The sequence below is a fragment of the Lissotriton vulgaris genome, chromosome 6 (genome assembly GCF_964263255.1).
Source record: "Lissotriton vulgaris chromosome 6, aLisVul1.2, whole genome shotgun sequence".
NCBI lineage: Eukaryota > Metazoa > Chordata > Amphibia > Caudata > Salamandridae > Lissotriton > Lissotriton vulgaris.
The window spans coordinates 790,326,175-790,340,278 of NC_141694.1; the positions used below are offsets into that span (position 1 = coordinate 790,326,175).

The 14,104-nt window shown below is 42.0% G+C and overlaps 1 protein-coding gene across 5 annotated transcripts in view; it reads right to left on the bottom strand.

The window, feature by feature from the left end:
- The window catches only part of LOC147708010 (N-acetylglucosamine transporter UNC93A-like), a 493,060-nt gene that overhangs the window by 398,307 nt on the left and 80,649 nt on the right, over positions 1-14,104 (bottom strand). For 2 of the 5 annotated variants that reach the window (XM_086926825.1, XM_086926822.1), the window contains exon 2: positions 2,196-2,382. The exons of 2 other annotated variants lie outside the window; for them this stretch is intronic. The gene's annotated coding sequence lies outside the window, so the exon portion shown is untranslated. The remainder of the gene's footprint in view (positions 1-2,195; positions 2,383-14,104) is intronic. One more of the 5 variants, XM_086926823.1, reaches the window with a different exon arrangement.

The following is a 14,104-nucleotide window of genomic DNA, read 5'->3' on the forward strand; positions in this document are numbered from 1 at the left end:
TCAGCGCAGCAGATGAGGAGAAAGCAGCCTCCTGGTCACTGGAAGTACAGGGGTATAGCGCTCCAAAAACTTGTGGATGCCTAGAGCTCCATCACGGAATACAGCTATTTGTAGACGGTAGATTTGGGGAGAAAGCACACCTGCCTAGCATCGACCGTGCTCACTAGATTCTTGGGCTGATTAATAGTGCATTGCTGAATTTGAGCTTCAACTCGGGCACCTGCTTTATTTATATCTGTAAGTGCTTCCTGCTGAGGTTTAATTTTTGTGACAGGAGCCTCGTTGCCTAATTGTAACTATTCTCTGACCCTGCTTCGAGGGTCAGAGCAGGGTCAGAGAATAGTTGCAAGTAGGCACGAGGCACCACTCAGGAAGCACTTACAGGGTTACAGCAGGTGCCCAAGTTGAAGTTAATTTCTTAGTAACCCTTTTGTAAATGGTTACAAAGAAATTAGCTTCAACTTGGGCACCTGCTGTAACCCTGTAAGTGCTTCCTGAACAAAGTTCGTCCCGCTAGCGGATTCACGGATTTTGCCGCGATTCCTCGAGATTCGCGGATCGCGAAATTGCGGAAAATCCGCAAATTCTGCGAGCGGAACGAATTTTCAGCCCATACTTAATACTTAGTTGGACATTTCACTCATACAAAACCATAGAAATTCCACCGTTATAGTTAGTTTAGCTAACTATAACTCGCGCCCCCGCAACGCACTGCTGATGACGTCACATATTACATCTTTTCTTTTTCTGTTTTCTTGTGACTCGGTTCTACCGAGTCACAAAATGGCTGCCAACACTTGCTGGTTTGGAGTGTTGAAATCCAATTAGAATAAAGCTTGTGGTCAGCAGGGGTCGTGACTCCTCCGTGGCCATAGATATCAAAACTTTTATTTTTTGAAATTCTCAGCAGCTACTGAACGGATTTACACCATTTAAAAAAGGACACTTTTTGAACCAAGCACTACCTTTTTGCCAAAGTTTGGGTAATTACGTTCAGTAGTTTCAGTTGTAGCCTTGCCCAAAGTTTCCTATGGGAAATTGATTTTTGTTACACTTATTTTTTTAATTACTCAGAAACTACTGCACAGATTTACACCATTTAAAAATAAGGTCGCTTTCTGAACCAGGAACTACATTTTTGCCGAATTTGGGGTAATTCAGTTCAGCAGTTTGGGCCATAGCCCATCCCAAAATTTCCAATTGAAATTAACATGGGGAAAACGCGTTTTGGGACCCCCTTTTTTCTCAGCTCCCGCTTGACGAATCACCCCTTAACTTTCAGGATAGGAGCTGACTTAGATAGACTTTTTTTAGAGAATTTTGTGAAGATTTGTCAAATGATGCCAAAGTTATTACCAAATCAAAAAATGCTTTTCCTATGGAAACTAGGTTCTAACTATAACTACCTACTGGCGACCGCCAGTAGGTAATATATCCAACAAATAAATCTTCATTTTCAGGAGCCACAGTCGCTGGCAGGGCAGCTTTGGCATGAAGGTCACAAAGATACCATCAAAATACAAACCAAATCTTCTTTAACTCAAGAAGACACCGACATCCCATTTGAAGTATTTCACGTGGTTTTATTTTTCTTCGGAATATGCAGCTGTTCACTTCACAATCATTACGTGTTTCAACTCTCTTGGGAGTCTTGATCACAGGTGAGCTGTCTCCTTCTTTGACTGACCACGTGATTTCACTTGAAAAGAACCACCTTTATATTCAGCAGTTTCTGGGTCGTGTTCCTTCTTCGAATTGCGCAATGGAAACTTGTAAGTCTTTCATTGAACATAGCACCATCATTGGTTACATTTCAGTCCATTCTAAAAAGCTACACAGTTTGTCATTTTATAAACCAGTCCTATTGTGCATAAAATTAAGCTCTATAACTCGTGCTTCTGCTATTGCTTTAACTTCTCCATTTGTGCAATTGAATGTGTTCAAATCTGCAAGCCGAGACAAATACTGCTAACTTGTTCCCTTTCCCTTCTCCCATCTGATTACTAAGAAGGAAAATTCTGTCTTTTTTCGTTTTATGGAGAAGTGCGGTCGGGCACCTTTCAACTTAATCCAACACATAAATCTTCATGTTCAGGAGCCACAGACTCTGGCAGGGCGGCTTCAACGTGATGGTCATGAATATATCATCAAAATACAAAACAAACCTTCTTTAACACAAAAAGTCACCAACATACCATTTGAAGTATTTCATGTGCTTTTATTTTTCTTCGGAGTATACAGCAGTTCACTTCAAAATCCTTACGTGTTTCAACTCACTTGGGAGTCTTGATCACAGGTGAGCTGTCTCCTTCTCTGACTGGCCACGTGATTTCACTTGAGAAAAACACCTTTTTATTCAGCAGTTTCTGAGTCGTGTTCCTTCTGCGAAGTGCGCAATGGAAACTTGTAAGTCTTTCATTAAATATAGCAGCATCATTGGTTACAATTCAGTCCATTCTTAAAAGCTGCACAGTTTGTCATTTTATAAAGCAGTCCCAGTGAGTATAACATTAAGCTCTATCACTCGTGCTTCTGCTATTGCTTTAGCTTCTCCATTTGTGCACCTGAATGTCTTCAAATCTGCAAGCTTAGACAAATACTTCTAACTTGCTCCCTTTCCCTTCTCCCATCCGATTACTAAGAATATATATTGCAACAATTTTTCCTCAACTGATTAAATTCCACTCACACTCACAAATATAGTAGATATTCAGTCGTTTATTTTGCTGGTGACAACATTGTTGAGCAATTCAGCACCGCTCAACGCATTTCAGTCTGTCAAATACCTTGATCATGGGTAAAGAGAGTTGAGCCAGTGCGAGGAGGATATATATATATATGTACATTCACAGAAAAAACCATAGGTTTTACACACGTTATAGTTAGGAAGTAGCATTTAAAAAACCTATGAAATTCACTGAAAAAACCATAGGTTTGACACATGTTATAGTTAGCTGGAAATTTTACTGATATAAAACCAATGAAATTCCACGTTATAGTTAGTTGGACTCACTATAACTTGCGCGTGCAATGCACTGCTGATTACGTCACATATTACATCACTCATGACATGGTCAGTGACATCACTGATGACACCATCCTTGTGACATAGTGACAGACCTCCTTTCACTGTAATGTAATCCTTGAAACACATATTCAAAAATAGAAACTGAAATTTAAAAAAAAATGCAGATACCCATATCAGTTACAACAAGTAATTCAGTAATTCCACCATCTATATACACATCCACTCATACATATACTCACTCATCATATGAAATGATACACCTATACATCCTGTTACACACCGACAATCATCGAAAAGTTACTCACAGACATACTCACACGTGCAAATAAACTATTGAACATCCATTTATTTGAATATAGAGTTATACACACACTTCCACCTTACTTCTATTGAAAATTACACATATTTATTCTCTTAAACAATCACTTATAGAAACACATACTTATTTAAACAGGAACTCTTACAATCTCTTACTCTCACATATACTCACTTATATACATCAATATTCATATATACTAGATTAAAACATATGTAGTTACTGATAAAGACACTAGTGAGACAGTCATTCACTCACTAACAAACACATAGACACTCATCCACCCATACAGTCCTGTACATATGCTGTCTTCAAAACACATACAAACAGAGAGTCAGTCACTCATGCATCTATGTGCTAAGTAATACCCCCACCAAACCATATAGACACTCATACTGATACTAATAAAAATATCTAATAACCCATATACATACGCATGTAGCTACTTACCAACACATGTAGCCACTTATACACAAAGTGAAACACTAATATATATATTTAAATATTTAAACATAACTCACTAATATTTATTTTTCAGAAAGACACATATTCACTGGATGGTGTCATCAGTGATGTCATGAGTGATGTCACTGACCATGTCATGAGTGATGTAATATGTGACGTCATCAGCAGTGCATTGCACGCGCAAGTTATAGTGAGTCCAACTAACTATAACGTGGAATTTCATTGGTTTTATATCAGTAAAATTTCCTGCTAACTATAACATGTGTCAAACCTATGTTTTTTTAGTGAATTTCATAGGTTTTTTAAATGCTACTTCCTAACTATAACGTGTGTAAAACCTATGGTTTTTTCTGTGAATTTCATTGGTTTTTAAAATGCTAATTCAGAAATATGTCGTGTATGCAACCTATACTTTTGTCAATAAAGTTCGGGCAATATTTTTTTCAAAAACAAGCCGTTTTCTTCACTGTTCAAGTTGCATAGAGACTCCTTGTAAAGCGATACAGAATTCGAAAGTCTGTACCTTGCCTTTTTTTAAACACATTAAAATTTGTCTGTAAATAAAAATAGCCTTACTAAACTTTCGTGCGCGACCCGGTGTGCGCACTCTCGGCAACAGTTGTCAATAAAATGGATATCGCATTTCCAGGCTTTCATGCGCGACCGAGTGCGCGCACCTGCCTATATATTTCGTGAAAACTTTGCAATTTGAACTTTCCAAAAACAGCTCCAGGAGCAAATTATAAAGGGCGTTTATCGGCTTTCGATCGTGCGCGACCGTGTGCGCGCACCCGCCTATATATATATTTCGGGAAAAGTTCGCGATTGCAACTTATTAAATTTCTTCATACACCCACCATAGAACTTATACTACTCAGAAGATATATTAAATCCGGATATGTTTCGATTTACTCCTTTTCACGTTTTGAAATTGGACCGCTACTTCCAACCAGATACTGTCACCGCGTACACGTCCTGAGACGTGCATGTGAAGTCATGTGACTTGAAAACAACACTTCCAATTGGTTCCTAGTAGTTTCTATGCTGCGTCAATACCTACGCCTGCTTCAAACACATGCACAGTTTCGAAACAGCATGGGCCTGAAAGTCACTGAGTGAAATATCATACATTACAGTCAGCCACTTTCAAGACGCATTCCTTCAGAGGAACACTTACCGTTTATTAGAGGTAGATCATCCGACTCCACCGGAAAACACCCCTAATAAAAAAGACATATATATAAAATGCGGACTAGCCGCTGTATCGTACTAGCAAACTTTAACTTAAAAATCGTTAGAGAAAACAAAAGGAATCGAACAAAATCAATAGGCCACTGATAGGATCTCTTTTTGACCTTGCTAAAATAGAAACATTAGGAACAACCCCTCATGAGAAATATGAAACTAGTGAAACTAGTGAGAGAAACCGAGCTCAACGCCATCTTGCCCCCTTTTAGGCCCCATCACGAACATAGATAGCCCTACATAGCAAAACGTGATCTTATCGCCTGCCCAACTTCAGATCTGACCCCCCCCCTTTTGCTCTCATGTCCTGTCGGAATGTCCGGCTGTAGATTACAATCACATGTTCCATTTGGGAGGGGAAACAACATCAGAGCGACAAATATTAGAAATATACCACACGACAGCAAAATAACAGATTAAAACGTTTTTATTCTTGAACAAAAATATATTAAAACAACTATGGAGAACCATTACGCGAATAGTCCGGAGGCGACACCATGCGCCAAGGCCTGTCCCCAGGATGAACCAAGGAATCCGTTCCTGGGACCATGGCAAAGAGCAACGGTCGCCATCGGCCAGAGAAGGCATGGGCCCGACCCGAGATGTAGTTGTCTTCCCATTCTCTTCCTCTTTCGGTGCCTTGCAGGCCACGAGGGGGGGATGTCTTGCATATGCCTCCGACCCCCCCCCCTCTCTTCATCGCCTGGTCCGGCCATAACAAATGTCAGCAAAACGCCGTGGGGTACACTGGGAGGGAGAGACGGCGCGGACGATAATCTTTCGGCGCCTTGCAGGCCACGAGGGGGGATGTCTTGCATATGCCTCCGACCCCCCCCCCTCTCTTCATCGCCTGGTCCGGCCATAACAAATGTCAGCAAGACGCCGTGGGGTGCACTGGGAGGGACAGGCGGCGCGGACGAGCCTCTCCCGCCTCCCCACGTGCAGGCCCCTCAGCTGCACCCCCAACGCTCCACGCACCCGTCAAAGGACTCGTCCACTCTTGCGGTGCAGCGACGCTCCATGCACCTGGCAAAGGACTCGTCCACTGTGGCGGTGCAACGATGCTTCGCCCGACAGGCTTGAGTCCATCAGCTCCTGCAACCCAGTGACTGCCGGTGGTTGCAGATCTTTCCTTTCAAAATGCTGCCAACAATATTTTCTGAATGGCGTAGCCACGAGACGTTGGCGCTCTCATGCTGACGCCAGCCTCAGTTTGAATGACCAACAATCCGGGGCGCGGCGCGGAGCGCGTAACGTAAGCATAACAGGTCATGTGACTTGTTAAGGCTTTTCATTGATTTAGAAATATTTTTATGAGCATATTTGACTATTTTATTAAAGACACTACACATAACCTGTTTTTCAAGTTATGTTTAATTTTAAATGAAACGGTTTACATTTTCACTTTTTATTTCCAGTAAATTTGAAAAATAAATGTTTATAGTTCCATATGCTGAAGCACGTCAGCTTCCCACCCTATGTCATACAATTCTGACAAATCGGCATCCTCATCATGTTCTTCATCATCCTCAGGATTTAAATCATCTAAGGGTTCCACTTCCACTGACGTTTCAATGACATGTTCAACAATAAGATCGAGACCAACGGATTGCTCATTATCACTCATGGTTAATGTCCTTATATTTAAAGAAAGAGAACAACAATGAGATGTTGCAGAGTAAGAGACAAATCTCAGACACTATAATAGTAAAATTGTTTAACAACAGTAACATTTTGCAGCTATTATTTAGCCATGTCCAGCGATGCTGAGGAGGTGAGTCCTATGTCAAAGTTTTCAGTGAACAGGACTCATCTCTTTTTAACCTTCGATAAGCTTCACCAACTCTGTGTCCCCTGCTCATACTTAAATGTAAAGGAGCAGATTTATGTTAACTGTAGCATCCCCGGAGATGCACCAGTTAATGTGCACCGCTGCTCTGCCACCCATGGTGTGCCGCATTTACAATGTGGAGCACCATTTACTCGCAGTGACAAAATGGCGGTCAACACTTCCTGATTTCCTTCGAATCGAACGTTAACAGACGTCACGCAGCAAAAAAAAATTCCGCTCGCGCACAGCCCCTCCTTCCCCAAAGTAGCAATGTTGGGCTACTTTTGGGCTGCTTTCTAGTAGGGTTTTTGAGCGTCAGAAAGTCTACAAAAGCCGTCGGCAACGGCCTGGGGTGGAGAACCATTACGCGAATAGTCCGGAGGAGACACCACATACCAAGGCCTGTCCCCAGGATGAACCAAGGGATCCGTTCCTGGGGCCGTGGCAAAGAGCGGCCGGCCGCCATCGGCCAGAGAAGGCATGGGCCCGACCCGAAATGTAGTTGTCTTCCCATTCTCTTCTTTTTTCGGTGCCTTGCAGGCCACAAGGGGGATGTGACATACCTAATAGTATAACTCATATATATCCGACCTCCCCCTCTCTTCATCGCCTGGTCCGGCCATAACAAATGTCAGCAAGACGCCGTGGGGTCCACTGGGAGGGAGAGGCGGCGCGGACGAGCCTCCCCAGATGGAGGCCCCTCAGCTGCACCCCCAACGATCCATGCACCCGGCAAAGGGTTCGTACTCTGTGGCGATATAGGGACGCTCCACGAGCCCAGCAAAGGACTCGCCCACTGTTGCGGTACAGCGACGTTCTACGAGCCCAGCAGGGTCTCGTCCACTGTGGCGGTGCAACGATGCTTCGCCCGACAGGCTTGAGTCCATCTGCTCCTGCAACCCAGTGACTGCCGGTGGTTGCAGATCTCCTAAAAATGGCGGTCGACTTTGCAGGAATGGGCCTGGCGTGAAAAGTTGGCCTGGTCACCTGTTAACCAGAAAATGGGCCCCTGTCTTTCCTTTCAAAATGCTGCCAACAATATTATATCAAACTCTGCATCGGTACTTACTTATAAATGCAGAAACAACTCAATTAACACAAGGGCTCTTTTCAGAGCCACCTTATATCAAAGCACTCAAACTTCTGATTTATCTCCATTTTCACACTTTTGTAAATAGGTGTGCGCGCCCGAGTGCGCGCACCCTGCAACTTTTTCGAGAAAAAAAAATATATATTTTCGCTTTTAAGGACCTTACTGCACACCCTGAGAAAACCTACGCAGCAAAACAATCTCTACCTTCTCCCCTTTCCATATTTCAACGCTTTGAAATGACAATATATTTACTCGCAGTGACAAAATGGCGGTCAACACTTCCTGATTTCCTTCGAATCGAACGTTAACAGACGTCACGCAGCAAAAAAATAATTCCGCTCACGCGCAGCCACTTGGGTGCGCGCACGCATGCGCGCCTATAGATATATAATTGACTTTAACTTTAATTTTCTCAACAACTACTGAACGGATTTACACCATTCCAAAAAAAGCGTAATCTGCGAGCCGGACTGTACAGTTTTGCCAAATTTCTTAAAAATCCATTCACCCGTTCGACCTGTAGCCGAGTCTAAAGGTCCTATGGAAAATAACATGGAGAAAACACGTTTTGGGACCCCCCTTTTATCTCAGCCCCCACTTGACCAATCCCCCCCAAACTTTTAGGGAAGGAGCGCAACGGACCGAGCCATCTTCTTTGAGAAATTCGCTAAGATTCTTCAACCAGGGCCAAAGTTATTCCAAATAGAATGTTGAGGATTTCCTATGGAAACTAGGTCCTAACTATAACTACCTACTGGCGACCGCCAGTAGGTAATATATATATATATATATATATATATATATATATATATATATATATATATATATATATATATATATATATATATATATATATATTTCATAACACTTCTGGAGATCCAGAAAAGACGGGTCGTACTCACCATAGGTACTCGTTTAGTAAAGTTTCCTTTTTATTTTGTTTTCATTTCATTTTTCAAACGGTCACTCCAGAACAGGACAAACAAAACCGACGCGTTTCGCAGCAGCCGCTGCTTGATCACGGCATCTAACCACACTTTTTTTTCTCGTGATTTAAACAAGTTTGAAAACCGGACAATTACATCATTTCCTGTTGTTTACTTAACCTGCCCCTTAGGCTTGTGGGACATGTAGTATGTACTAAATATTGGTAATGTTAATCGAGCAAACATACAAAACTTAAGGAGGGATTTTATCAGTAATTGGCAACATTATTGCATGACACATTCATTGTTAATCCCCGTTTGTTAACGTTACAGTATAATATACAGTGCATATTAGTCATCACATCTAGTAAATTTACATTCTACATTGCAGTATTTGAACAGTTTGATACTATAAATGCACGTATAACTCCTCCGACTGATTTAAACCAAACGGGGTCATTGTCCTGAACTTCAAAATATGTCACGATTCCTTTTGACGGAGTATTTTCTCCAAATTGCCTCCTCGTTTGTTTTCCGTTACTTGGTTCGTTCTTTCTCTTTTACTGCATCTCTCCTTCTTCTATACTTTTTAAATTTCTCACCAAGTTTACAACCACTCTACTATGAAACATCCTGGCTCTCATTTCCTTAAATTTCTTCTGTCTCCTGGTTATGTTGTGTCCATGTCTGCTACAATCTTGTCTCTTCTTCCAATGTACACTTTGTCCACTCTTGCTGCTTCTCATAGTCTTAATTGTATTTTCTTTATTTTGTAATCTTTGCAAATGTCCACATATACTTTTAAGAAATGACTTTGTCCTCTTACCAGTAGCTCTTTTTTTCAGCACTTTTTCTACATTTTGCCCCTTTTGTAACTCAATTCTGCAAATGTACTGTAGTTGCTTCTGTTGCTTTATCATCTCAGCTTTTGTAGGCATTCGCACTGTGTGCAGTCATATATATCTTGTTATTAAAAAAGTATATTTTAATGTTTACCCTAGCCAATGTACAAACAACTTTACTATTGACTTACACATATTACAAAACAGTTTTAAGGTAGGTTGCAGTTTTAAATCTACAGATGAACCTAGCTATATTACTACATGCACTTACTTCAATATAGCAATCCCAAAGCAAAATAGAAAACTTAATTTATTGGTTACTTTTTAACATTTTAGCACTCTGTCTTACAACACAGCTGCACCATATCTCACTTCTAATATATACATAATGAAAGACCAGTTTATCCCTTCTGTAGTAAATGTTAAAATGAACATCAAGCCAAGGGAACGTATTTACAAGCCCCATGCACCAAAGCTTCACTATTTTGACACACCAGTGGCGTAGTATGATGCTCCATATTTACGAGGCGACATAAAGCTACTGGAATGTGACTTTTCGTGGCTTTGTAAATACGGGCCAGTTTCATGCAGTACTTTGCGCAAAAGGAGCATGCAATGGGTGATGCTGTGGGTGTTCCCACGCAACACTCATGCAAACAAACTAGAATTCAGTTTGACGTGTGACGTGCCAAGGAAGAAGGAGGTGGCCAAATGGTACTGGTGTAGTTAACGGATGGCGTTTTCAGACTTCCAAGTGACCTGTGAGGAAAAGATCTTACTGGGGATGTAGCCTGAAGATTTATGGCAAGTATCTTTTTAACATTCTGTAGTTCACTGTGCATCCCTCAAATTTAAGGAGGAACTACATGTTTTGTCTACAAAGGGTATATTGGCCATCCCTTAAGTTACCCAAGTTGACGAAAGGAAGAATGCAGAGATGTGCAAAATATGGCTAAGAGAAATCAGATGATATCCACATGTTTTTGGAGTGTCCTGGGATCCAACATTTCTGGGATGATGTGAGTAGATGTATTTCAACTATACTTGGCATTGCACTTCAGGTAAGCTTGGCTCTTGCATTCTCCGGGGTTCCACTACAGCATGCTCACATGTCGAATGATGCCAAAAAGAGGGTATTCTCCTCGCTCAGAGAGGAATCTGCAAAAAATGGATTAGTAACTTACCTCCAACTGAAGCAGACTGGATAAGTTCCATTAAATACACCATCAGATTGGAGATAGCATTGTTAAAAGAAAAAAATAATTTTGGTCTCCTACTCTAAATTGGCTAGATCTTACATGAAAGGAACCAGTCTGGGACAGAGAGATGTACAATGATTATGCCTTTTTTTCATGTTGTTCTTTACTTCTCCGGTGTGATCTGTAGTTCCACTGTTTGGCCAGGGCAGATAACGGAGGGAGAGGTTTTATGGGATGCGTTGATAATAAAAAAAATAAAAAAACACCCATGCATTTTGCCACATTCCCAGATTTACAACGATTTGTAGACCTGGGAATACGTCAGAATTCTATGCCTCCTCAGTGGAGGTGTAGAGAGGCACAACAAGGAGAAATACTTGTATTTCTCCTTGTTTTTTCCTCTTTCTATGCGTGCTGCATTCTGAAAAACACATCTGGTGATCTTTTTGTGCAGGAAGGTGTGCCTTCCTGCACAAAAACAATCACCCCGACAACACAGGCACCCTTGCACCATGCTGCAAGGGAGCCTCTATTGGAGCATGACAGACAGTTGAGTGCCAGCATAGGGGAGAGCACAAGGATCCATCATATTGTTGTAAATATGACACATCCCTTTGCTTTGAAAGTAATGCAGCACTGTGTAGCCAAATGGCTTGCGGCTCTGCACAAACTGTAAAAGTCCATATAGTGTCTCAACACTGTAAATCCAAAAACGCACCATAGGAGCTATGTGCATGCCTCTCTACCACTGTGTCACTGGTGAAATTAGTATCTCAGTACTTTTCTACTTAAATGTATCAGATTTAAACTTTGAGAAACGCTGCATATAAAATTCTGCACATTAATCTATATACAACCATATATGTTACTAATACTTCCGGTACTTTCAAAGAGTGTGTGACAGGTTGCAAATATAATTCCCCACATGGTTCTAAAAGACTACAAATTCTTCAGTAAAACTTGTAAATACATGGGTTTGTTGTTGAATACATCAATAGTCCCTGGATGATTGAATAAGAGCATAGCTAGTGCCTAGGTGATTCCCTGAGGATATATGCATTGCGTAGATAATTCTCTGACTATCATAACTCCATGGGTCATTCCATATTTGCATACTTACTGCCTGTATTTTTTCATTAGTATACCACTAGTATCTATGTATTTGGATGAGTGCATGAGTAGCGCCTGAATGATTAGGTAAGTGCATAACTAATGGCTCAATAATTCAATACATGCATAGATACTGGTGGGATGATTAAATGAGTGCAACTCTGGTGCATGGGTGATTGCAAGAATGCATAAAAAGTGTATAGGTGATTTATAGAGTGCATGGATAGTGCATATACAATTGTTCAGGCCCATGCATAGCAACTAGCCTATGGGATGAGTGCATGAATAGTGTTTTAGCGATTGGATACTGCCCATTTGTTTTTGGTTGTGTGAACAGGTAGTGCCTGGATGTTTGGATAACTACATGGGTAGTGCCTGGAGAATTGAGTAAGTGCATCAGTAGTGCCTGGCAAATTAGATGCGTGCATGACTACTGTCTGAGGGACTGCATGGTTCCATTGCTAAAGCTTGAGAGATTGGATGACAGTAAGTGTACTGCTGAGGTGTTTGTATTAGTGCAGGCCCATTGCCTCAGGGCCCAATTCAAGGAACTAAACATTGGGAGTGTGTAAGAACCAATGAAATATTGTTGTTAGTCTGGTAAGGGATTTTTGGTTACTTAGGTGAGTTTTGGGACACCCTAATTCAATGAGGTTCCAAGTCTCTGTGCACAGTTCTGTGTGAGAACAGAATCCCTGCGACAAGGCGCCCAACCGTTGGTGGTCTTATTACATGACACTTGAGTAGTGCAATATTCAGTCCTTAACCCCTTCACCATTGCTTCCGGTTAGCGGTAGTGTCAGACAAACCTACCTATTTTTATATAGGTCTTTTCAAGCTTGATTCTTTCAAAACGGTTTCCTTGAATTACTACCCAGTTGTGCTACATAGTTTTCTTTGTACCTCTTTCTTTCTGTGTCACTATGGCAGCGGTAGACATTCTGCTACATAGTCGCATTGCGGTGTGCAATCATTTGCAGACTTATAATGTTCCTGTGGATGGCATAGCTGTGATCATGGTTGTGAGTGCAGAGGTGACTTACCCGTACGAAATTGTTTACTCATGGGTGACCTTCCCAGCTGTGAACGCAAATAGCAATGTGTTCGAAATGTACACTCCCACTGCAATGCCACAGGAGTATGCTCCGTACAGGGCACAGGAAGTTGCAATTGACGCTTGGCAGCACCGAGTTTGGTTTAATGACACCCTACCCCACTTCTTGACAGCTCCGAGGTTAGGTGCCTTGTCCATTCCTGGAGCGACTTGGCCTGTTTTGGCTGGATTTACACCTCATCCTCAGCACGGGGCGTGTAACGTTGCTGAGTTAAGACGACTACATGTAGTTGCAATTAGCGTGATTAGGTCGTTAGTGCAATACATAACCCGTAATCTCCCGGGCGGGGCCCCAGGGGGTGCGCCGCTTCCTGCCGGACAGGGCAGAATGAAGCTTAGTCCTGTAATGGTCAAAGCTGTAATGGTCAAGTGTCCCCAGGACAAGGATGATTTTCCTTTCTGGCTTGCCAAAAAGTTTGACCAGCTTGAAGCGGTATTTCCTAACACGACTCCTGGTGAAAAACACAGGATTCTGACAATTAGCATGCCAAAAGACTTGACCCCAGAAATTGGTGACTGTGAGTCGTGGGGAAAGACCTTTGCGGCAGTATATGCACGGTGCTACGGCACTCCGTCTATGACTGTCCTTCCCACGGTCATTAAGCGTGTTAAGGATGAACACGGACCTGAGGCAGCGGTTGAATTGGGTATGCGCCTATGTGGCTCCTTTGACGTAGTTTCCGATCTCATACTTGCAAATGTCAAGGGAGATGCAGTGAACTTTCAGGTGTCCAATGCTTTGCAGGCGGTTTCCGATGCCGACAAACCCCAACAGTTACCGAGGAAAAACCGTGGGCGGCAATAGCGTGGGTCTCAAGCCTTTTTCCACTAAAGAGATAAAGCAACCCCAAGGGCAGAAGTCTGAAACGCATGAACAGCCCAAGACCAAGAAACAAAATTAGCCGAAACAACAAAACAGGGTAAACAACAACAGC